Source organism: Rattus norvegicus, chromosome 2, assembly GCF_036323735.1.
Source record: "Rattus norvegicus strain BN/NHsdMcwi chromosome 2, GRCr8, whole genome shotgun sequence".
NCBI lineage: Eukaryota > Metazoa > Chordata > Mammalia > Rodentia > Muridae > Rattus > Rattus norvegicus.
This window is the reverse complement of record NC_086020.1, coordinates 41,156,119-41,181,249: the sequence shown is the minus strand read 5'-3', so window position 1 is coordinate 41,181,249 and position 25,131 is coordinate 41,156,119. Positions and strand designations below refer to the sequence as shown.

At 44.3% G+C, this 25,131-nt stretch overlaps 1 long non-coding RNA gene across 1 annotated transcript; it reads left to right on the top strand.

The window, feature by feature from the left end:
• The first annotated feature begins 434 nt into the window (after positions 1–434).
• Positions 435–10,297, top strand: LOC120100701 (uncharacterized). The gene is made up of 4 exons (XR_005500619.2): positions 435–1,165; positions 2,364–2,638; positions 7,717–7,834; positions 9,515–10,297. It is a non-coding gene; the product is annotated as an uncharacterized LOC120100701 (long non-coding RNA).
• The last annotated feature ends 14,834 nt before the right edge of the window (positions 10,298–25,131 follow it).

Genomic DNA, 25,131 nt, shown 5'->3' with positions numbered 1-25,131 from the left:
CGAAGAGTCACAAAACCAAGAGAAGACATCTTCTTTCTCAGGACACGGGGGCGGGGGGTGGGGAGTGGGGGATGAAGGTAGGCTGCTGTCTTTAGCTGAATTGCGTTTCACAGAATGATATGACAAGGTTTAAGTCCCATACCTCAAATAGGATTTTATTAAAAAAAATAAGGCCTTTATAGATGACATAAACAAGTTAAAATGGGGGTCTTTAGGGTGGGTCCTAACTCAGTTTGCCTGGTGAGTTTATGGGAGGGGAACGCTGGACCTCAAGACAGAGAAGACCCAGGGAGGAGGCCCTGTGGAGATGGAAACTGGATCCCTGCATCTCTAAACCAGGAAGGCCTGAGGCAAGCAGGAGCTGGGGAGCTTGCAAACAGGTCTTTCTGCAGCCTTTGGAGAGAGCACAGCTTGAAGCATCTCCCCTGTGGGAGGAAAAACCGCTCTTTTTTTTTTTTATTAAATAAGCATGCACCCAGTCTGTGATACTTTGTTATGGACGCTCTAGGACATTAATGCCCTGAAGTCTAGCAATGGTCAGAAAATGTAATGAGAGTAAATCTGTTTATTGTAGTGTGTACCCTTTACAGGACAAAGGAATAGGGACTCGTGGCTTTTTAGTTGTGACAGATTTTATTCCTTTGCTTTTTTCTTCCCTTCTTTCCCTCCCTCCTTCTTCCTCCTTCCTTTTCTTTTTCTGAGAACACAGGACCTGTTGGTAGCTGCCTTCCTATAGAAAGTGTGTTAAATCCTTCAGTCTGTGGCAAGACACAAGCCAGGCTGGACCCCTTTAAAATTAGACACTAGCTTGTGCCAGAGATAAACACAGTGCCTTGTACCCAGAGCACTCCAGTTCTAACCAGCTGGTGACAAAATTAGTGACTCAACAGGGCTGGGGAGTCCTGAGCCCGGGAACTAGGCTGAGCTAGGAATCAAAGGCCTCACCAACAAACAGAACTGGTAAAACCCAAGCCAGGCCATTCAGCCACAATTTTTTTGTTGTTGCTTTTTTTCTTTTCTTTTTTTGGCCAGGAAATAGAAACCAAATCTGCAGATGTTGTAAAGGAGGACTAAGAAGTACCCCCACCCTCATGTTAATGATCCTCGCTGAGAGCTCTAAGCTGGCCTGCAAGTCCCTGGGCCAGGAAGAACTTTCTACTGACAGGTGGGGTGGGGGACGGGGCAGGGGCGGGGCGGGAGGGAGGGGTAGGGGCGGGACGGGAAGGAGGGCTGGGGGGCGGAGTGAGGACTAGGGAGGGGACAGGAGAGGTAGGGGAAGCGGGGTGGGGGGAATGCTGGTGCCGGTGCCCTAGCAGCCCCGACCTTGATTTGTGCTGAATGAGACAAAGGCCCGGGGCCTGGCCTTTTGTTGTCATTCTTTAGTCCTGAGACCCAGCTCTGCTCCCTTTTGTCTAAGGAGTAGCCCAGGCCAGGGAGAAGGGGAAGGGAACTGACATCATCGAGGGCCCTCAAAAACTGTTGCAAATTTGGGGTGATTCCCCTTATTTTTTTATCTCATCCTCCAGAGTCTTCTTTTGTCAAAACACGCGCATGCGAAGAAGCGCCCCTATTTATTATTGTTTTGAAAGAGTTTGAACAGCTAAGGTGTTTTCCCTGAGACTCGGTTTCAAAATCAACAAACGGCCACCTGGCCTGAAAAAAAAAAAAAAAAAAAAAAAAGGAGAAATGGGGTCAGGTTTGTCATCAGTCCTGGGCAGCAACAGAGTGGCAAGGAAGCGCTCCTCGATCCCCGCTGCCCCCCAATACTGCTTCAGAGGCTGCCCAACCCGCAATCCTCGCTCGCCACCCCCCTTCCCAGGTGAGGGGAGGGCCAGGCAGAAAGGTCACAGTGTTTGGTGTCTCACTGTGACTGAGAAGGCTTGTTCGCCAGCTTTTAAAAACTTAGAACGGTGCCTCCCCCTACTCCCAAGGGTGAGAGAGAAGCCAAGTGTCCACATTGTTAACTGTCACGGATTTTTTTTTTTCCTCTCGGGTACAATTGGAGTGGCAGTGAGGTGGGTCTAAAAAGCCCGAGGTAGTTATAAACATCTTTGGAGGTCGTTTTTAAAACCAACACTGCCAAGGGCGAGGCCTAGGTAAGAGCCAAGCCGTAGGGAGTTTATTCAGAGGTGCCCCGCACCCCTTCCACCCTGCATGGTAGTGGGGTGATCCAGGGTCAAGCAGGGGAAACAGCAGGTTACACTTCCCTCCAGGCTGAGAGTCAAGCTGGGAGGAAGCCGACCTAGAGGCTCCGTGCTTTAATACTGCCTGCTTTTTAAAGATTTGTCTGACAAGTGCTGACTGGGTGACTTTTAAAGAACAGTGTCGCCGAGCCTTTATTTCCTCCCTCTTCCTTCTTTTAGTGTGGCTCCCTTCCTTGCTGGGACTGGATGACCAGCGGCTGCAGGCGCAGGGGAAGTCACTGCGCCCATCAGGCCCACATTGCCACCCAGCATCCTTCCAGGCTGTTCTCTCTACTGCAGTCTTCTCCGAGTGTTTCTTCAGCAGGCTCAGGGAGAGGATGTTTGGTCAAAGGGCATCGAGATGGGAACAGGAGGAGAGGAAATAAGGGGCCGGCGATAAAGAAATGAGAGCCGAAGAGGGCAGAAATAGAAACCGGGATGATGAAAAACACCAGGTATGCAGCAGACAGGGAGAGGCACGAAGAAGGAGCGAGACGGAGAGGTTGTCTTACAGAAAGAAACAATTCAAAAATAGGAAAATGTGAGAAACCCAAAAACAAACAAACCCGAGCCTCAACAGGAAGGCAAAAAACCAAGTGGAAGTAAGAAACAGAACGCTAAACAGGAAGGAGGCTGAATGAGAAATGCCTGCGAGCAGGGGAGGAACAGAGGGCCCTTTGTGGCCAGTTTGTAGATTAGAGAAGACAGACAGAACAGAAGAGAGAAGCCAAGAGTGTTTATTCCTTGCACTCCGCCAAAAAAAAAAAAAAAATCATTATTTTTTAATCATGGAAGCGACATCTCAGAGAGCTCCAAGCCTTTCGTACTTTCAGCCTGTCTGTCCATCCTTTCTACCCCTTAGGACTTTCTAAAAGCACAAGGAAACTCACAACCAGGAAACCAAACCTCCGTCCCCATTATTTTTATACAAGGTTTGTTTGGTGGAAGGCCTTCCATCCTTCGGGTTCGAGCTGGGTGCTACCTGTCCCTGATGGGGACGACGTAGACGACGTCAGGCTTCCCATTCGCCATAAACCCTAGCAATACCCCTTTGAGGTGTATATTGCTTCTTTGAAAATATGGATTGAAAAAAAGGAAATAATTATTTGTATGACTCACACTTCAGGAACCCACCTTACCATTAATAAGTTAGAGGTTGCCTTGTGAATTTAAATAATTTAACGAAGGGAGTAATAAAAAAAATGTAAATAAAGCCTAAATGGGTAAATACCACATATACCCACGAGAAGTTGAGATTAGTTATCTTATTACTACAAATTGCTGTTCGTGAACATTATGATAAATTACCAAAAAGATGCCTCTCTTCCCCTTTCTGCAATTTTAAGTTATTAGTATTACTCACACACGGGTATGTCTCTCCTTGTATGCCCCTCTTGCCCTGTCTCTCTAATGAGAAAAATAAGCAGGAAAACGCAGCAGATAAATTCGCCAACCATGGCTGAAGCAAATGAAAAAAGATATCAGAAACAAATAACATTATCAGCTTTTAGCTCCATAATAAGCTCTTATTTATTTAGACCCTATTAATTTGGAATTTATAATAACTTGATTGGGATCTGGGCAGAAATTTTCCTTCATTTAGCAAACACTGTCTGGCTAAGGAGTGCAGAAGAATAATGTAATGAGATTATAAGGGGAGTGCTTGAAATACATCTTAGAGCACTTCAGGCAACCCCTTAGATATGAATAATTAATATAAGAATACATATTATTCTTATCCAGTAATTATCTGGTAATTCAGCAGGAATTTGTTAGGTCACCCTGCAGAGTAAGGAAGTGTGGGCTTGCCATGAAATAGCTCTATGACCATCGGCAAGGCACTTAACTGTATCAGCCCTTATTCTTCTTACCTGTAGACGTAGATTGATAATACCAATTCTGCTCAGTTCGAGGGTTTGTAACAAGCACAAAGTGAAAGAGTGGGTGGGAAGCCATTTTGAAATCTACACATAAGGTAGGAAAATATCTATCATAGTATGAGCCTAAATTCCAGACTTTCAAGCCAGGTATGGTGGCAATGCTTATAACTGTAGCACTCGGGAGACTCGAGCAAGATGATGCAGGCCAAAATCAATGCTCTGTTTCAACAGCAATGACACAGAAATGAAATTTCACACTTTCCACTAATTCAACATTACCAATAGTCAGTCTCCTTTATACAACTTCAGTGAAAGAAAATTCCCTTACAAATGTGTGTGCGTGCGTTGTGTATGTGTGTGTTGTGTGTGTATGTGTGTTGTATGTGTGTTGTATGTGTGTGTATGTGTGTGTGTTGTATGTGTGTGTGTATATGCATGTATGGTGTGTATGTGTGTGTTGTGTGTGTATGTGTGTATGTATGTGTGTTGTATGTGTGTGTATGTGTGTGTTGTATGTGTGTGTATATGTGTATGTGTGATGTATGTATGTTGTATGTGTATGTGTATGTATATGTGTTGTATGTGTGGTGTGTGTGTGTGTGTGTGTGTGTGTGTGTGTGTGTGTGTATGTCCCAACAGACTCTTGAATTCATCATTTGTGTTCCAGGATCATGAAATATGTTTAAGGTGGTACAATTGAAAAACATTATTGTGCATAGATGAAAGACTCCAAAGCTGGTGCCCCAGAGTTTGGGTTCAAACTCATGAGCTCCACACAGATTGTTAGTTATCCATGAGACTGTTCCATTATTTTTTTTTTTAAAAAAAAGGAAAATTGTGACTTTCAAATGATTTTTTTCAATATAAACACTAAAAGAGAAAAGGCATACACCACAAGGCCTAGCACAGGACAGGCACTGTAAAGGAGATGGGAGCGGGTAGAGTGGTACCGTTGGAATGATGGTTATCAACAAGGAAGGATCATTTGTTTTGAAATGACCTATGCATTAGAGAAATGGCAAGGCTTCTCACTGCAAGCCCATGCCCCCTATTAAAACTTGGCTCTCGAAACGTAAAGCCAAATGGAGAGAGAGTGTATTTATGTTACACACACCAACCTATACTCCTTTGGATGAAATGTGCATTGCAAAGTATTATAATAGCATTCCAACCATTCAAAGACACCTGCTTTTCACGTTCGAATGTTCTGGAAATCAGAAGAAGCTTAATTGTTATAAATGTGCTGATCTGGCAGAAGAGAGCTTAAGAGGAACTATCATTTGCCACAGTGGGTGAATTTAGCCTAAGTTTTCAGAATAAGGATCTTCAAGGGCCAGGGAGTGAATCCCAGATGATTTCTGCCACCTAAGCAGGAGGATGGTAGATCCCCGGCACTCACATTAAACGGTGGGCTAGCAGCATAACCTATAGTCCCAGCACTGGGGAGACAGACTCGGAGAGCAAAACAGGAAGAAGCTGAGAATTAACCTTTAGTAGCTACATTCATGACTGTATGTGTGTGTAAGCGCATGCACATGCATGTACACACATACACATACACACACACACATACACACACATATACACACATACACACATACACACACATACATATACACACACATACACACATACACACACATACACACATACACATACACACACATACACACATACATATACACACATACATACATACACACACATACACACATACATATACACACATACATACATACACACATACACACATATACATACACACATACACATACACACACGTACATACACATACATACACACATAGACACACATACACACATACATATACACACATACACACACATACATACATACACACACATACACACACGTACATACACATACATACATACACATACACACATACACACACATACACACATACACACACATACACACATACACACACATATACACATACACACATACACACATACACAGACATCATGCACACATACACAGACATCATGCACACACATACACACACACGCATGCACACACACATACACACATACACACACACACACACACACACACACACAGACCCCACTCCTTAAGATCTTGGTGTTTGTGCTTAACTACAATGCAAAACATTTGTCAAACTCTTTCTGAAAGAAAGGAAGGAAGGAGTAGTGGAGGGAGGGAGGGAGGGAGGGAAGGAGGGAGGGCGGGAGAGAGAGAGAGAGAGACAGAGAGAGAGAGAGAGAGAGAGAGAGAGAGAGAGAACCAGTGAGAAAGTTCTGTGAGCCAAGGCACTTGCTGCCCAAGCCGAATGACTGGAGTTTGGTCCCTAGAAGGTAAAGGTAAAAGGGGAGAACTAACTCCACAAAGCTGTCCTCTGACCTCCACACATCATGTGCACCTCACACCCTGTACACATGTTCTCATGCATGTATACACACACATACACAGTACACACACACACACTATACACATGTGCAGGGTACACACTGTGTATACTCACTGCTCACAATGTGTATACAAGCATTGTATGCACAGATTGTCACATACATACTGTCATATACACATTGGACACATATATTGTATACACATGAGCATACTCATTTTATACACACTGTGTACATGTGCACGGTATACACATACACACACACACACACACACACACACACACACACACAGAGGAATAATTAAACTTTTTACTGGGGGAAGGGGTTGAGATTCGAAATGAGGAGTGCTGGAGATGCCAAACACACAGAGGCTGTCACAGAAGTGCCATTCTGCTTGGGGACACTGCAGTACCTAGTGAGACCGAGGACTCCTCAGAGTGTGCCCAGATAGTGAGTAACAGCACAAGTGAAATGGATACTGTTTGTTGGCAAATGTTGTGTACCCTTAGTGTGCCTTTTTATCCTGTGAGCAAAGCTATCGTTTAATTAGATAAATGTGCCTCCTTCCCTTTGACTGACAGACTCATCAAAGTGTCTTGCTCTTCAAGTCATGAAGTTAAATGGAATTAAATGTATGCTTAAGATGTCTGTACTGGGTGTAATATGTGCCATTTTAACAAAGCACTTAAATATTATAAATTTGTTTTATCTGGGAATTTAGCTTAAAGAATCGAAGATTTGTCAAAACGTAACCACTTACAGATTTTACACTGCTGACTGTAAACACTGATGGAAAGACCGTCTTGACATAGTCTGGGCACTCTACTCGTGGCGTTTTATGATAATAACAGCAATTATTAGGCACTCGTGGATGCTACTTATCTGCTAGGGATACTCCAAGCAGCTTCCTTCATTTTAAAGGGCCAAGTATTATCCCCTGACCCTATAATGTTCTATTATTATTATTTACAAGTGTGGAAGCACTGATAAGACACATATAAATTAGTTACTAGCAGGAAATCACACATCTGGGAAGGTACGGGGGACAAATGGAATCCAGGCAGTTTAACCCCTTCCATAGCACATTCTCACAGACTTCTTGGAAAGCATGAACCCTGAGTTGCCTTTTCCTTACTTCAATGGTGAATACTGAGACTCGGAATGACCACGTCATTTGACCTTGTCATTCAGTTTCTAAGTGGCAGAGCCAGGATTCCTAATGCAGCTTGTCTCCCAAGAAGTTAAATACCTTTTTCCTTTAAGACAGGACGTCTGTGGGACCACATAGCAACAAAACATGAAGTACAAGGGGGCACAAATGGGGACAACTTGGAGAGGAGAAGGGAACTGTGGGACAAGTCAACTGCTAGAGGACTGTCAGGTCAGTGATGTTTGACTCATGCCACTCAGAATTGGGAATTTTCTACCTGGAGTCACAATTTTCTTTTAGTTGCTATAATTGTGAGTGCAGCTTCAGGAAGTTTAATGGACATTGATCAAGAAGTTATGATATAAATTCTCTCTAACTTGGATGTGCATTCTTTCTCCCCCCCTTTCATTTCTGACTGGCCACAACACACACCTACCCTCCCTAAAGAATGGAGCACACATCAGCAGCAGCAGCAGCAAATACTACTACTACTACTACTACAACTATTACAACTATTACTACTACTACTACAACAACTATTACAACTATTACTACTACTACTACTACTACTACAACTATTACTACTACAACTATTACTACTACTACAACTATTACTACTACCACTACTACTACCACTACTATTACAACTATTACTACTACTACTACTACAACTACTACAGCTATTACTACTACTACTACTACTACTACTACCACTACAACTATTACTACTACTACTACTACAACTATTACTACTACAACTATTACTACTACTACAACTATTACTACTACCACTACTACTACCACTACTACTACAACTATTACTACTACTACTACTACAACTACTACAGCTATTACTACTACTACTACTACTACTACACACACACACACACACACACACACACACACACACACACCCCTTCCAGGAAGCATATGCCTCAACACAAAATATTATGCACCATTACTCTTGGGTGGTGAGGTGATGGAGTTGTACGTTTCATCCACGGTTGAAAGGTTTGGTCTCTTTTTTCCTCTGTGTTTCATTATTTATAAATTAGTATGATTCATTCTTTCTGGATTCCAACTTCACAAGACATATACATAATGCATATACACACATTTGCTACTTGAGGCCGCTTCAACAGTCAGTCGCTAACTTGAGGCCATTTCGATTGGCTACTTTTCTTGATTAAGAAGTAAAAATTACATCTGGCGAAATGTATATAAGAAATACTCAAGTTAATAAAAAAAAATTACATCTGAGGCTCTCACACTCCACTGTCTCCTGACACAGGTGCCATATTGACTGCTGACGTGAAACCTGGGAGGGTGGAGTACATTGGCTTAAGACCACTAGGTACCCTGTCCTGTGCATGCACACCTCTTCTGGAACAGTATCACCCACTCCTTTAGCTAGGTTTAGCTATGGTGTCCATATCTGAGTCCAGACTTCCTCGCTAACTAACCATGTACCAACCATCTATTTTATGTGCACCTCAACCTCAGTGTACCCAAACCCTGTCAACCCAACGCCATGTTCCCTCTTTCAGAGAAGGGCTCCATCATCCACCAAGCTTGCCAACCTAAACCTGGGAGTCACCCTCTCATCCCCCGGCCTTCTTTGCTCACAGCTGACCAGCTGCTTGACATTTGAATCTCTTGTCCCGGGTGCTCTCCCGGTTCCAGCCACCAATTTCTCTGTTCCTTCTCCAGCTTTGTGGCTGGGCCCCATGCTTCCGGGCTTTCTTCTCCATCTGTCCTATACATGCCTCCTTTGATCGAGTTGTCAGGATAAATTCCAAATATCTTAATGTGGTTATGAAATCTTACGTTGCCGTGTCCCAAGGTTCAGGCCTACCATTCACATTTTTAACACCTTGTGTTCTTTCTTTTCCTCCGCGCCCACTTCTGCAGCGTTTCTTCTCATCTGCGTGACGTCTACCCATCCTTCAAGTCACAGCCTAAACTGGCTTTCTGCTGCACGTCTGGAGTGACCCATACCTTCCCCACACACCCCACCTGCAGCTGGTGGTTCTTCTTAGAGCCAAGAGAACCTGTACTTTATCTCAACCACCATTGTCCTGGAACAAACTGCTTCTTTAATTCCAACTCCTCCCCAAGTCTGAAATTTCAGACAAAGCTTACACTCTCCTGGAATAGTACAATGCCTCCATCATGGTTCCAGGCACGTGGCAAACACCAAGAAATCACCATGTGGCTGGTGCACGGCCAGCTCTGAGTTTCACCCTCAATGCCTTTGTGGGATCATTTGGGGAAATCTTTCTTCAGGGTGACTTCTACTTTTGTCCAAGGAGGACTGCGACCCTGGATAAGGTGTTAGAGCTTTCCTTGTGTGTTTGATACATTTTTAAAATGTAGAGAAGCTTGCAACCGCTCCTGCCTTTATCTTTTCATTGTTATTTACTTATCTTCCTTTGGGGACAGGTTGGCCTTGAACTCCTGGGCCCAAGTGATACTCTTACCACAGCCTCCAAGTAGCTGAGATTGTAGATACAATCTATCTAATGGAGGTCTGGGGTTTTTGTGCTAGAGAGAGAACTCTAGGTCTTACACATGCCAAGAACTGAGTTAAACTCCCATCCTTGCATCTCTCTCTAAGACAGTGTGTGTCTTTATTCATGAAAGTGTGTCAGAAAATAGCTCTACCAAATTGGACTTTGACGTCCCGTAGTTTGAATTGGTAATGTGTCCTTTCTTTCTTTCATTTAATTAATTAACGAATTAATATGTATAGTTGTTTCATCTGCATGCCTGTTGTCTGCACAGGTGAGGAGAAGGTGTCAAGTCCCCGGAACTGGAGATAAAGACAGTTTCGAGTGTGATTGCCTGGCATTGAACCCTGGTCCCCTGGCAGAGCAGCCAGTGCTCATAACTGCTGAGCCATTTCCAGTCCTTGTTCTTTTCTTTATTTTTTGTTATTGTTTGCATTTTGGGCATGCAGCATGGTCCTGTGGGTATGTACACAATCTTGGGCAGATGCTCATGTGTGCATGCATATGGAATCCAGAAGACAAAGAAGTCAAGTGTTGGCCTTCTCAGTTGTTCTCTGCACCATCATCATCATCATCACCACCATCATCATCACATTGTTGTTGTTATTATTATTATCATTATTATTAAAAAGATCTTACCAATTCAGTGAAACTGCATGGCCAGTGAGCTCCAGAATTCCATTTGCCTCTACCTCCCCAGCACTGGGGATTTCTGGACACTCACTACTAGGTCTGTGTTTGTTTGTTTGTTTATTTGTTTGTTTGTTTGTTTGTTTTTGTGAGTTCAGGAGACCCAAACTCAAGTCCTCATGCTACCTCAGCAAGTTCTTCACCAGTTGAGCATTTACCCCACCCCAGAAGGCTGTTTGCTAGCATGTTTCCCAAGCATTTATTTTAAAACAAGCATATTGTTACCAAAAAAAAAAAGGAAAAGATACTAAGCAGGACCTCTCTACATAGCCTTGGCTGTTCTGGAATGAGCTCTGCAAACCAGGCTGTCCTTGAACTCAGGAACCTACCTGCCTCAGCCTCCTATGTGCTGGGATTAGATGTGTGCACTACCAGGTTTGGCCAAAACTGATTATTTAAGTGGTCTACAGCTGTGTCCAGGGATGCACTTAGGGTGCAAGCGAAGTCTCTAGAAACTGGAAGAATCAAGTTGAACAAATAGATAAACCAGGCAGAGAGAGATGCCTAACTTTGGTTTTTAAGGCAAGAGAACTAGAGTAAGCAGTGTCTCTCGTGGAATTCCCGGTAAAAGAAAGCAAGGGAGCCTGAGGGGAGGGTCAGAGCTGTGGAGGCACCCACCTCACAGCTGGCCCTCCGCTCCATAGTACTAACCACCACAGAATCCCAGATTCTCCCCAAAACACCACCCAGGGGCCCGGCCTTGTCAGTTCTTCCTGTTTGATAGCTTTCAGATCTGTTGAGGTCACTACCTTACTGCCAGCCCCACGGGTACACTCCTGATTTGTGGGGAAGAAGGATGCTATTGGGATGGGAAAGAAATGTGTGCTCTAGTGCTAGGGGTCCAGCCAGATTCTAGCCCACTGGAGTCCATCAGTGCTCACTTCCTTGTTCAGTGTCTCAGTCTCTCTTTAGTAGAAAGACTAGGAGGGCCACAGTGCGTGGCCTACAGGACTGTAGGAGTAGAGGGGATAATTTGTGAAAAGCTCACAGAGTAATAACACCTGGTTTAACATTAGCTACTGTGGCCATGAGGGCTCATTCTCTTTCCGCTCCCTCTCCTTCCTTCTTCCCCCCCTTGTCTCCCTCCATTCTTCCTTTCTCACTGCTGGGCCAGGAACCCAGGTACTTGCTAATCGAGTCCTTTGTAGCTGACTTACAGCCCCAGTCCCTTCTTTATTCTTTTCCTTCCTCCTCGAAACCCATTTTCCTAAAGCGGCCATTTTAAAACCAGCTCTGCTACTAATACTTTCCCTCTGAATAATGCTTGCAGGTGGCTTTCAGGAGAAGCCCAAGTCCCTTAAAAGGCCTCCAAGGATCGCCATCCTTCCTGGTCCTGCCTCTTTCCGCAGCCCCATCTTGTGCCATCTCTCCTGTTGACTCCAGACTCTCTGACCTTTCAGTCTGTAGGAACTGCTTCCCACCAACGCAGGGTTTCACACAAGCTGCTTCCTCTGCCCGGAACTCGACAACTCATCCTTCCTGTCTGGACTGGAGCTGTACCACTTCCTCAGGGAGACTGCCCAGCTGTCCTAACTAGGTCAAAACCTCTCTGGGGCACCAAGTGCATCATGGCAGGACCCAGGGTTAAGATCTGACATGGACTCAGTTTACTGTGTCTCACTGCTACGGTGAATGAGTGTCCATAAAGGGAGGGGCCTTGTCTGGGATATTCCCTTGTCCCTTCCTAGCCTACAGAGCTCAGCACAGTGCCTAGTATATATCACAGTAGGAACTCTTTAGTAGCATTGCAATGAGGGTTGACTATGCGTTGTCTTTGATACTCTTCCAATACACTCCTAGGAAGCTTGGGACAGACATGAGGAACCATGTCGGTGCATGGGTCCCACATGCCTGCTCCACTTTCCATTGCCTTTCGTTTATTAAGGGGTTTCGTCCCCAGTCTGATATTTGTTTTGTCAGAATGATAGTCAATTACGTCAGTGTCATGCACCTTTGCCTCTGGGTTAAGGACCTTCTTCACCATCTTGAATCGGCACAACTGTGCCTACTTCCATGAGGCCGTAGGATGTTCTCTCCTGGAGCAAAGGGGACACTCACAAATCTCTTTGGCTCGTGGGGTTATAAACAGCTTCTGGGGAGAAGCAACTCTTCTGTAGTATGGCTGCCGACATACTTGCACAGGGAAGACACAAGTGACCCAGTTTTCCTTAAGTAGCCAATACTGCCAGAGAGATCTCTCAGGGGCGTAACTGCCCATACGGTGCCCAGGAACTTCTAGGTCCTGTAAGCTGCCTTGAAATCACCCATGTTCCTGTAAATGACCCCAATTAACGCATGGCTTCCCCAGGCTTGACTTGGGCATAACCTTCTCTTTGCCTGTCAATGACCTTTCTGTTTATTATTTTAAGCTTTCCCAGAAAAAGTCACACAGTAGATGGCATTCTAGAGTAACCTTTGGGTGTGAGTTCTGGTGTTTGTCCGCTTGTTTGTTTGCTGTTGGTTTATGCAGGGTCCCAAGAAAGGACAAGATGAACAGGAATAATGTTACAAGAGAAAGACTTCTACCCGGTCAAATCCAAAAGGGATTCCTGGGCCATCAGATGAGCTCGTTCCCTGGCACTTCTACTTCAAACTGAAGGAAGTTCATGTGAGGAGCTCCAGCACCAGCCCAGGGCAAGGGGTAGAAGGAACACAGGGATACAGCTGCCCCAGGGCTGTTATTTTCAGTTTTCTGGAGAAGGCACACCAAGTGAAGGTAGTATACAAAGGACAAATTCTTCCAAAGAGAACAACCTAATATATATGTGTGAACATTCCAGAGAAACCAGCAAAAAGAGAAGGCTCCTGAGGGCTGCCGAACGTGTGGGGTTCTGTTTTGTTTGTTTTTGTTTTTTCTGGTTTTTTTTTTGTTGTTGTTGTTTTATTAGATTATGTATTTACTTTATGTCTAGAGAGCAGCTTCCCCTCCCTCCTCTTCTCGAAGCCTTTCTCCCTGTTCCCCATCCCCATTTACCCCTCCTCCTCTCCTCAGAAAAACCTCTGCACATAAGTAACAGTTGCACAGCCCTTCATGTGGGACTCCTAAAGCTGGAGCAGCGGCTGTCTCTGACTACACTGTCTGTCTTTGGATCCCCTTCCCCTAACTGGGCAGCCTTGTGTCTAGAGTCAATAGAACAACATAGGGTCTTACGAAGGTCACCAAGAAGGGAGCTGGCAGGCAAGGAACAGCTTTATCAAGTGACTGTCACTCTGAGCTCCTCCCCAGAGCTTCAGTACTTTGCTCTCATTTCATCTTTACGTATCTGTGTTTTTAAGATAAAACCCATTACCTGGGTTTTAAAGATAAAGACTAAACTGCTCCTCAGAAAGGCCTGGCACAAAGAGGAGGAAAATCTTCACTGGAAACGTGCCTCAGCTGACTCTGCCAGGTAGGTAGCTTGGCCCAGCCGGGTCTTGTGCAAGCTGGCATTGCACCAGAGAGCACTTACCTGTAGAGTGGCCGCTCACTCTGGCTTGCCACAGCTAGATCTGATTTATACCGATGGCCCCAGCCCCATTAGCATCAAGCACCTCATTTCTCTCTCCAAAGCATTCCAACTGAGATAATGAGTTTATTGTATGGTTGTTTAACTGTCATAAAAATGGGGATATTATTATTACTGAGGTCATGGAGAGGGGGCCACAAGGATTTAGTGAGGCTTTGCACATAAAACTCATGACAATCTGGTGTGCAGTAAGCACTTGATGAAAGCCCAGTCTTACCTTTCTTAGAAAAGAAAAGGCATTGAAGGAGGGCGGCAAGAGTGAAGCCACGCCCCGCAACAGTTCATCACGGAGTGCACTTGTGCAGTGCCAGACTTAGTCCCTTCAGACTGAGCCGGTGTGGGGAGCACCAGCCACTTTAGATTAAAGCCATATGGGGGTCACTAGGCTTGCGGCTCCCATCTCTGCACCAATCAAATTTACCACCTGCTCCTCCTGCCACATGGCTCAGAAGGAATCTTTTTTTTTCCTCCCTCTCTGACTGGAAGGTCTAGAGCCCAGATTGCTTAAAGAGGAAAAATGTCAAACCCACAGAATCCTTCAGAGGACCAGCGGGGCCCTGCCCTGAGCCCAGGCTAATTAAGTGAGTGACTTAAGGGAGCTGCCTCCTCTTCAAGATTAAGAGGTGGGTGTGAATATTTTCCTCTGGCCCTGGTAAACGTTCTTGATGACAGTCATAAAAACGCTAAGCTCTGCTGCCTCTTTATTGGAATGAAGGCTGTCGAAAACTCCCCGTTCCCTGAAGAAGCTAATTGTTGACGTTAGCACACCTAAACAGGTGTTCCTCAGATTGCTTTTCCTAACGCCTTTTCACTGAGAAGATCAATTTAAATGTTGCTTTGAGCTAATCAGTGATTGCTTTCTGCGTTCATCCAAATTTCTATCTTTCATTCTGTGTGCTGGGGGACACACTGCTTTCAGAGTCTGTAATTTTAGACGAGTTTTTTTTAAAAAGCCCTTTGTCCTCTTCTGTGAATCCAGTGTTTTATATGTGATTTATGTCAGGTGTTGGGGAGATGAATCTGTGGGTAAACCACCCAGTGTGTGAGCATAAGAACCAGAGATGGGCAGATCCCGGAGCTTGCTGATCAGCTGAGCTAGCCAATTACTGACTTCCAGGCTCAGTAGGAATTCTGTCTTAAAGAAGTAGAGTACAGAGTGGTGGAGACAAACAACAGGCATGGCCTCTGGCCTCCACATGCACACGTGTAATGAGTATGCACACCTGCACATACATGTGCATCTGCATACATACACTGTGCAAGTGTATATAAGGCATGAATATGTACTTCTTTTATTCTTGAACATGCTTACTCAAAACCCATACAAGAATGACTGTGCTGGGGGTTGGGGATTTAGCTCAGTGGTAGAGCGCTTGCCTAGGAAGCGCAAGGCCCTGGGTTCGGTCCCCAGCTCCGGGGGTGGGGGGGTGTGGGGGGGTGTGGGGGGGTGGGGGGGGTGGGGGAGAATGACTGTGCTGATGGATCTCGAGATGCTCTGCATGGCATGGGGTGTCATACAGAGCAAATGTACCTCAGCCTGCATCACATTTGGGTTCAGAAATTCCTCAAATGTCTGAAGTTTCTATGCCGCTTCCTCCCTTTCTTCCTTCCTTCCTTCCTTCTTCCTTCCTTCCTTCCTTCTGTCCTGCCTTTCTTTCTACCTAGGAGTCCCTCTGTTTCATCGTTATCTTTGACAATCTCACCATTTGCTCAAGTTTCTCATCAAATGTCTTTTGTTCCATATAACCCAGCTCATTATATCTAAGAAGAAACTATAGAGTGTGTCTTAAAGGAGGTAGCATAGGCCATGTCTAGTTTCCCAAGCCTTACGTCACTCTGGCTCTTGGTCATCTGCCGAGTAGGTATTTTACCATGACTAGTCACCCAGTTACAGACTGTAGGGCTAACAAACTTGCTAGTAGTTTTGAAAATGATTTTTTTCCCCTTTTTTTTTTTTTTTTTTTTTTTTTTTTATTAACTTGAGTATTTCTTATATACATTTCGAGTGTTATTCCCTTTCCCGGTTTCCGGGCAAACATCCCCCTCCCCCCTCCCCTTCCTTATGGGTGTTCCCCTCCCAACCCTCCCACCATTGCCGCCCTCCCCCCATAGACTAGTTCACTGGGGGTTCAGTCTTAGCAGGACCCAGGGCTTCCCCTTCCACTGGTGCTCTTACTAGGATATTCATTGCTACCTATGGGGTCAGAGTCCAGGGTCAGTCCATGTATAGTCTTTGGGTAGTGGCTTAGTCCCTGGAAGCTCTGGTTGCTTGGCATTGTTGTACATATGGGGTCTCGAGCCCCTTCAAGCTCTTCCAGTTCTTTCTCTGATTCCTTCAATAGGGGACCTATTCTCAGTTCAGTGGTTTGCTGCTGGCATTCGCCTCTGTATTTGCTGTATTCTGGCTGTGTCTCTCAGGAGCGATCTACATCCGGCTCCTGTCGGTCTGCACTTCTTTGCTTCATCCATCTAGTCCAATTGGGTGGCTGTATATGTATGGGCCAAATGTGGGACAGGCTCTGAATGGGTGTTCCTTCAGTCTCTGTTTTAATCTTTGCCTCTCCCTTCCCTGCCAAGGGTATTCTTTTTCCTCATTTAAAGAAGGAGTGAAGCATTCACATTTTGATCATCCGTCTTGAGTTTCGTTTGTTCTAGGGATCTAGGGTAATTCAAGCATTTGGGCTAATAGCCACTTATCAATGAGTGCATACCATGTATGTCTTTCTGTGATTGGGTTAGTTCACTCAGGATGATATTTTCCAGTTCCAACCATTTGCCTACGAATTTCATAAACTCGTTGTTTTTGATAGCTGAGTAGTATTCCATTGTGTAGATGTACCACATTTTCTGTATCCATTCCTCTGTTGAAGGGCATCTGGGTTCTTTCCATTTTCTGGCTATTATAAATAAGGCTGCGATGAACATAGTGGAGCACGTGTCTCTTTTATATGTTGAGGCATCTTTTGGGTATATGCCCAAGAGAGGTATAGCTGGATCCTCAGGCAGTTCAATGTCCAATTTTCTGAGGAACCTCCAGACTGATTTCCAGAATGGTTTTACCAGTCTGCAATCCCACCAACAATGGAGGAGTGTTCCTCTTTCTCCACAACCTCGCCAGCATCTGCTGTCACCTGAGTTTTTGATCTTAGCCAATCGCACTGGTGTGAGGTGAAATCTCAGGGTTGTTTTGATTTGCATTTCCCTTATGACTAAAGATGTTGAACATTTCTTTAGGTGTTTCTCAGCCATTCGGCATTCCTCAGCTGTGAATTCTTTGTTTAGCTCTGAACCCCATTTTTTAATAGGGTTATTTGTTTCCCTGCGGTCTAACTTCTTGAGTTCTTTGTATATTTTGGATATAAGGCCTCTATCTGTTGTAGGGTTGGTAAAGATCTTTTCCCAATCTGTTGGTTGCCGTTTTGTCCTAACCACAGTGATTTTTTAAGTTAGATATATTCGATCATAAACAGCCAATGTGAGTTTTAAATTCAAGACTTCAAAAAGGTGGGGTTTTCAGAAACCAGAGGTCGTCCGTTTGTACTCTCATTCATGAATGAGTTATCATCAGATAGGAGTCTGTTAGGCTTTTGTTTGGGGTCACTGGGCTGTGGAAGAGCAGATCCTGTGCCATGATAGACACTTCTTCATGTTTTCACACTTTGCCAGCTTACCCTGGGTGGCAAGTGTCCTGGTCGACTTCGGGTAACTATCTCTTCACACTGCCCCACCTCCCCATTTCTAAGCGGCAGGCAGAGTGTGGTTCAATGAGTTCTGTCTGAATAATATGAAAATGAGGTGCTTAGCCAGTCTTGACGAGCAAACCACAAATTATCGTTCCTGAGCAAAGCCCCAAACTCTGCAGTTCAATGCGTACCTTCGTATGGGGAGCGGGGGTGGGCATATATCATCAAATAGTGGAATTTTATATTGCACACTGTCACGCAGTGAAAAACTGTCATCCTTAGAAATGACTGACAGCTTCCGTGCCTTGTTTCTGCTGCACTGAGCTAGGAAATGTGGGGGAAAAAAAGATTGTCTTCGGTCTTATACGTTTCCTGCTGAACCTGCGGTGTGACGGGACTTTACATTTTCACTAGAAACTAATGGGAGAATCTGTGCTTCACAAGCACTGAAAGTCTTTGAAAAGAGTCCCAATTAACTGAATGTGACTAACACCTCAAAAAGAAAGCCAACTGAGTGTTGCAGTGGGAAAGAATGTTGCTTGCAGCACTGGGCCGTTGGCTGACTCCCTAGGGAGAGGGGTGCCAACGGCTTGCTAGCTGGCTGAGGGCACCCCTATAAAGGATGCGGTCAGCTGGAACCTTGGCAAACTATGTTCTGATGGAAATTGTAGAGGTCAGCAGACAGGCACTCTCCATGGTCAAGTAGGTGAGCTCAGGTCACTGCTTTTATATGAGTGAAGGCCTATCTGGATGACCAGGCATACGTAGTAGGGCTACGTTAGGACTCTGCTCCAAACCAGAGTTCATTATTGGATCTGATAGACACAGCCTCTATTGCAGACCCCGGATGTATTTGAAGGTGGCATGCCGTGTCATCTGATACCAGTGAAGACAGTCCTGAGACCAAAGCAAACCAACTGGCTCACTGACAGACACACCTCCGCCAACAGTGCCCACCCAGCAGTCATGTTCTTAAGGCTGAGTGCCACAGTTACTGCTGCTCCATTGGGCTGTTCACTCATCGTCAGCTGTCATTGAATGGCTGTCATTTTGTTGTTCACAGCAGTATCTGTGCAATGGCTGCTTAGTGCTTTTCTTCTCTCATTTATTTGTTTGTCTATGGCTTTTCTGGAGCTCACTCAGTAAATGAGGCTGGCCCCAAACTCACAGAGATCTACCTGCCTCTGCCTCCTGAGTGCTGGGATTAAACGCCTGCACCACCATTGCCAGCTGCTTGGTACTTTTCAATGAATGAATGAGCTATACATACACACACTCACACACACACACACACACACACACACACACACACACAAGAGCATATGCACACACACGTACCCAAACATACATGCACACACATAGACATACATGCACATACATCCTGCAATAAAAACCAATACCACTTTTCCTGGGACAAAGCATGTGCATGTGCCTGTGCAGCGTGTGTGTGTGTGTGTGTGTGTGTGTGTGTGTGTGTGTGTGTGTGTGTGAATATATACCTGAAGAAACACATCATACAGGAACTCAGTATATAAAGATGATGTGTGAGGGGCTGGGGATTTAGCTCAGTGGTAGAGTGCTTACCTAGGAAGCGCAAGGCCCTGGGTTCGGTCCCCAGCTCCGAAAAAAAGAACCAAAAAAAAAAAAAAAAAAAAAAAAGGATGATGTGTGAGCAAACTGGACAGACTAAACATTAAGAAAAATACAAGGTTCACCAAATGAAGTAAAATAAATGCACACTATTATACAGTCCTTAAATTAGTTAGTGTGTGGTCATATTTTATACATATACATATACATATATCTATACACACATGTACATATATATGTGTGTATATATGTAAACATGTGTTTGCACTTATGTATATACATGTTTACATAGGTGTACATAAATGTTTGCATCTGATTTGTGCCTTTTCAAAGTTGTTCTCATCTGAAAAGAGTTGAGTTTAGCTTTCTGGTAATAACAGTGAAGAATTTATTCAAACATACAAGAAATTTAAAAGCACAAATCTAAGGAAGTTGATAGGAAGAATAGACTTGAGCATTTTGAATGGAGATTTTACTAAAGCATGTGTGAGTAATATTGGATAATAAAATCATTGATTTTCCTTCACCAGAAATCAGTCTGGGTTAGACGTTTAGACTTAAATATCAGTGGGTTTGAAATATTGTTTTTGCGTATTTTCATCTACTAACAGAGAGATTGGATTAAGTGAAACACATCAGAACTTCTGGGCTTCACATCTACTACATTACAAGCAAATCTAGGTAACCCATGACTCACACCTTAATTCAATATTGGGGGATCATTATATCTAGAGTTCATTGTACAATTTCCAGTATATGGAGGAGACATTGAAGACATGTTAAAAGATTAGTTGAGGAAAAACTATAAAGAAAAAATTTTAAAGCTTTAAATGTTATAAAAATCGTTGGTGTTCAATAGTTTAAAATTGCAAAAGTTAAATATAGTAACTCACATTAGTATTAATATTTTGTGAATAGATGACTGTGAAAAGAAGGCTAAATGACTAGCTAACTGCCTCTTTAATAAGACTATTGGTAATAGAATCAATTATGGTTCATTATTAACTATATTAACAGAAAATTAGGCTTTCCTAGGTATTGCAAATATGCAACATTTTAATAGACCACGGTCCCTTGTCAGCCTATGTGAAATGTAAAGGCTTATCAGCCAGTTCCTTTCCATGAACTAAACTAGATTAGATGAGCAATTAATGGTTAAAATGTTATTATATCTCTTTTTAATATTTCTTGTCAAAAACTTAAATATTCTTGATTCAACTTGTATTTCTATGTGTGTAATATAATTTGGCCATAATTAGTTTCATTTCGATTTTCTTTACGTTTGGGGTACTTATTATCTTTTCTCTCATCCACTGGGAATGCCAAGTACCAATTTTTGCTATTTAGCAAGTCAGTGAGGAGCTTCCTACTGAGTCCTTTAATTATGGTTAATTGAATATTGTAAATGGTTTTCGGGATCGCCATCTTGGCAATCTACGCAGCATTCTTCTTTGCAGAAGTTAAAGCACGAAGAATCCCTTCAGCTACTTCCCACGGAGTTACCAAGTCAACCATCAAGGGTTGTGAACTCCTGTACAAACCAGCCTTCTTTTCCCCAAGTGTTCCAACACAAACCTGCTTTGCATGGGGCTTAGAACATGGCAGCTCTTCATTGGGTGGGTATTGAAAAACACCTGTTTTTTAAATAGAAGGGGTCATGTCTGAGGAGCTTGGCCTTCCTGCCCCCACCCCAGGGCATACTATCCAGCTCAGCCTGTTCACTTCTGTCCTGTATAGCTTTTTTATCATTGTGGACCAGAACCAAGGTTCCATGGACTTCCCGCTGCTCCATCATCAAAAGAAAGAAGAAAAAATTGTTTTAGTAAATCAAGAGCTCAGAAGATCTTAGGATATCAGAACTGCTACCAGCAAAAAAACAGAAAACAGAAAAATCTATGAGCTGGCCTTCCATGTGCCTGATACCTCACCATGTACAATACACAAGAAATGAGGAATTGGTGGTTCTAGTTATATAAGACGTTGCCTTTTTAATGACTGTTTCCTGCTCTAGTCAATCAATCTTGGCTATCATTATAAACTCAAGACCAAAAGAAGCCTTGAAATGGCATCTAGACCCACCCCCTTCCCTGTTAAGCCTTTCCACAGAGCAAGGCATCTGTTGAGGGACAGGTTTCCACAGGCTTGCTCATGACCTATTCTACTCTAAATGACATTTTCTTCCAGGACTTTTCTATTTCATAAAGCCACTTGCTATTAAATTGAGGACCTCAGACTAAAAGAAACAAATTCAAGACTCACTTCCTTGGTTCCTACCCACTGCTGCAACAAACTTTACACCTTAGGTTAAGTAATGTATGAGCAAGAGAATTATGCCAGCCAGTTCTATCTCAAAGACAGAGGCTCAGTATCTGGGGAGGCACCCTTCCCTCCTTCAAAGAGGCTGCTTTCTTGAGCATCTTCCCAGGCCACAAGGGCCAAAGAGGATCCCACATGATAGCACTAATTGCATTTGTAAGAACTCTGCCCTCATGACCAAATCACCCCCTAAAGAATCTGGGAGCATATAAATGTTTGTGAGGTACAACTAGACTATAACACTCACCTTTAGTTATTTTCCAAGGTTGGGCGGTCCTATACTGTATACACTGATTTTCTCCTGTATCCTTTTCTCTCCCATTCATTTTCCCCTTTGTTGGCTTGTATTTTCCCAACTGTTTGGATCATCAAATACTGAATACAGACTGGTACATCTCTTCAAGTCTTGTAATAGGGTTTGTGTGGCACAGTGGCTTCTCATGCCCCTTGTTAGTCAAGGCTCTTCCGTTTCAGAACCCCCAGGCTTCCTACTACATACACACCTGCAGACTTTGGTTGAGGTTTAAATTCTGGTTGTTTTGATTCCACCTTACCGTAAATGGCAGAACAATCTAACTTTCGACTTCTCCGGGAGACGCTCCTCAAGGTTCTACTGAATAGAGAATCCTTGGGCAGATGACTTCCTTCTCTAGGCTTCAGTGGACTAGATAAAGGTCCGTTTATCTGGAGGAAGGGAGCGAGAGCAAGTGTTTCTATGTGGGAGGAGACCCATCCTCTTGCTACAGAGATGGGAGAGGACCGAAAAGACTTAAAACATTTGGTCAAACGACTTTCTACAGGAGAAAACCTGGGTTCTACCACAGTGGTGTGTCTTAGGTCAGTGTACCAGTCATCCGCCTCTATCTATCAGAGCTGACTCTAGATTTAAACACATCCAAATGGTTAAATACCCAGAAACATGTGCTAGCCCTTCATTATACATTACATTTGTATCTTTCGGGGTCTAGAATAGCTGCTACAAAAAACCCCATAACTTTTTAAAAGTCATGAATGTATTAACATCTGGTTTCTTCTGTGGTCATCTTAATTGCAAAATTGACTCAACGGCAAATCAAATCAACTGTGCATAATTCAATTCAGTCATCGACTGAAAATATCAAGACTTTTCCTTCTGAACACATGTGGCCGTGGATGTGCCAAGAAACATAACTTGGAGTCATGGTCGGCTACACATTGACTGCGGTTAATTCCCAGTTGTGGTAGCTGGATTTGCCACATTATGCCTCGTGGCAGGGTCAGCTTATTCTTAGGGTTGTCAGCAGTTAACACCTACTGTATACAGGAGCTAGCTGTTACCATCTCCGCCCCTTTCCGATCTCACACTTAAGCCGCTTAATGGTGTCCATCTATAAAAACACTGTGTGCGCGACACCACTGCGGGCCCTACCATGCTTTTATTCTACTGGCTGGAATAGTCTCCCTTTGTGTGTGCACCGTTCAAAAGCTTATGGAAATGTCTCCTTTCTTCTGAGTTCTCTAATTTTCCCAGCCCTCCTTAGTGTTCAGTTCTAGATTTTTAAGCCTCATTCATCCATAACAGCTACCTCTTTATTTATTTTATTTTTTTTTGTTTATGCGGATGCATTTGCCTGTGTGAGTCTATGTGTGTCATGTGTATGCAGGTACCCACGAAGGGCAGAGGACATCAGATTCCTTAGAACTGGAGTAATAGGTGTTTGTCACCTGATGTGATAGGTGATGTGATGCTAGGATCCAAACTGGGATCCTCGGTTAGAGCAGGAAGCATTCAAACACTGAGTCATCTCTGAGCCTGTACCTCTGTTATTAATATAAACGTCAGTGGCTTGTTCCCTATTATGCAGTCAGCAGCACTTCTGTCAGAACACAGGCTTTGGAATGGAACTGTAACCATGGCTTTTTACCACCACTTTACATTTTATACACGTTGCACAGGCACATCCGTCTCTCTACGCACCCACAGAGTGGGGATGGAGTTCAGTTCTATTTTCTTTGCATGGAGAAATGCATTATGAGACAGTCACCACTTGTACTGTAGAAAAGGCTGGGGAGAGCAGAAACTTTTCAGTCCTTCTAGAGAAGAGCCCTTGTTCCCCCCCCCCCAAAACTGCACTGCAGGAAGGCAGGCTGAGGGGGGTAGAGGGCAGCATCCCAGTTCTCCACCTCCTCATTTCCTTGTTGAGAGAATTCTCGGATGCCTCGACGAGGCCACATCCAAACATGAGGATCTAAACTTGTACCACACCGAGGCCGGCACGTTTGGTCTCATGACCCTTCAGACAGTGGACAGCTGAGTGCAGACCACATTGGAATCAGTTACCAAGCACTATGCTGCCACTGTCGGTGCCTCCTGACTGACAGGAGGAAAATCTTTCCAAACTGAAAGGAGCCTGTAAGGATCTGAGTTGTGAGGCCACGGCAAGGGACTCATGTTCAAAGTCTGCAGAATTTGAATGTCACCGATGTAGCATCCCTTGTGCTGTTGCTGTTTGGTGGCTCCATGGATTTTTACAACGAAAGATTTCTGTGGCATTTGCTTGCAACTGAGGAGGCTGGAGCTTGCAAGGCCTATTAAGACTGGCTAATTTCCCTGAAGCCCCAGGACTGCAAATTAGGTTGCTGCCACGAGGGTTTCCACTTGACTCAATTGTTCTCCAAGCGGACTCTCTCTAGCTCGCTCTCTCTCTCTCTCTCTCTCTCTCTGTACCTCCTCACACACACCCCTCTTCGAGCTGCAAGGGGTCAAAGGCCTGACAGTGGAACATAGACAGTTGCAGTCTGAGCCAGCCTCAGGGACACCAGGGGAGAGAATTACCTCAAGACCTTAGAAGCCCCTCTAGGTTGTGTGTGTGTGTGTGTGTGTGTGTGTGTGTGTGTGTGTACACCAGCTACTGGGACCAAGCCCACGTTTTGCACTGCTTAGGTAAGCCCTTTAGAACAGAGACTTATCCCCAGTTGGTTTTCCTCTGGGCAGTTGGAGACAGTAACTTTCCTGTGTGGAGAATGAGCAATCTCTAGTCACCTTGCCCACGCGTGGGATGAACAGAGCAGATGGAAGGAAGGCCAGGTAAGAAGCCACATCCCGGAAGGAGCACAGCAAATAATGAAGCTGCAGGTGCCGTCCTGCTGAGAGCCACAGGACACACAGGTTAGAGGAGCATGGGCTCTGACTGGCTGAGCCACTGCTGTCCCGATCTGGTGCAAACTCCTTTGAAGGCCTTCAGCATCTCTAG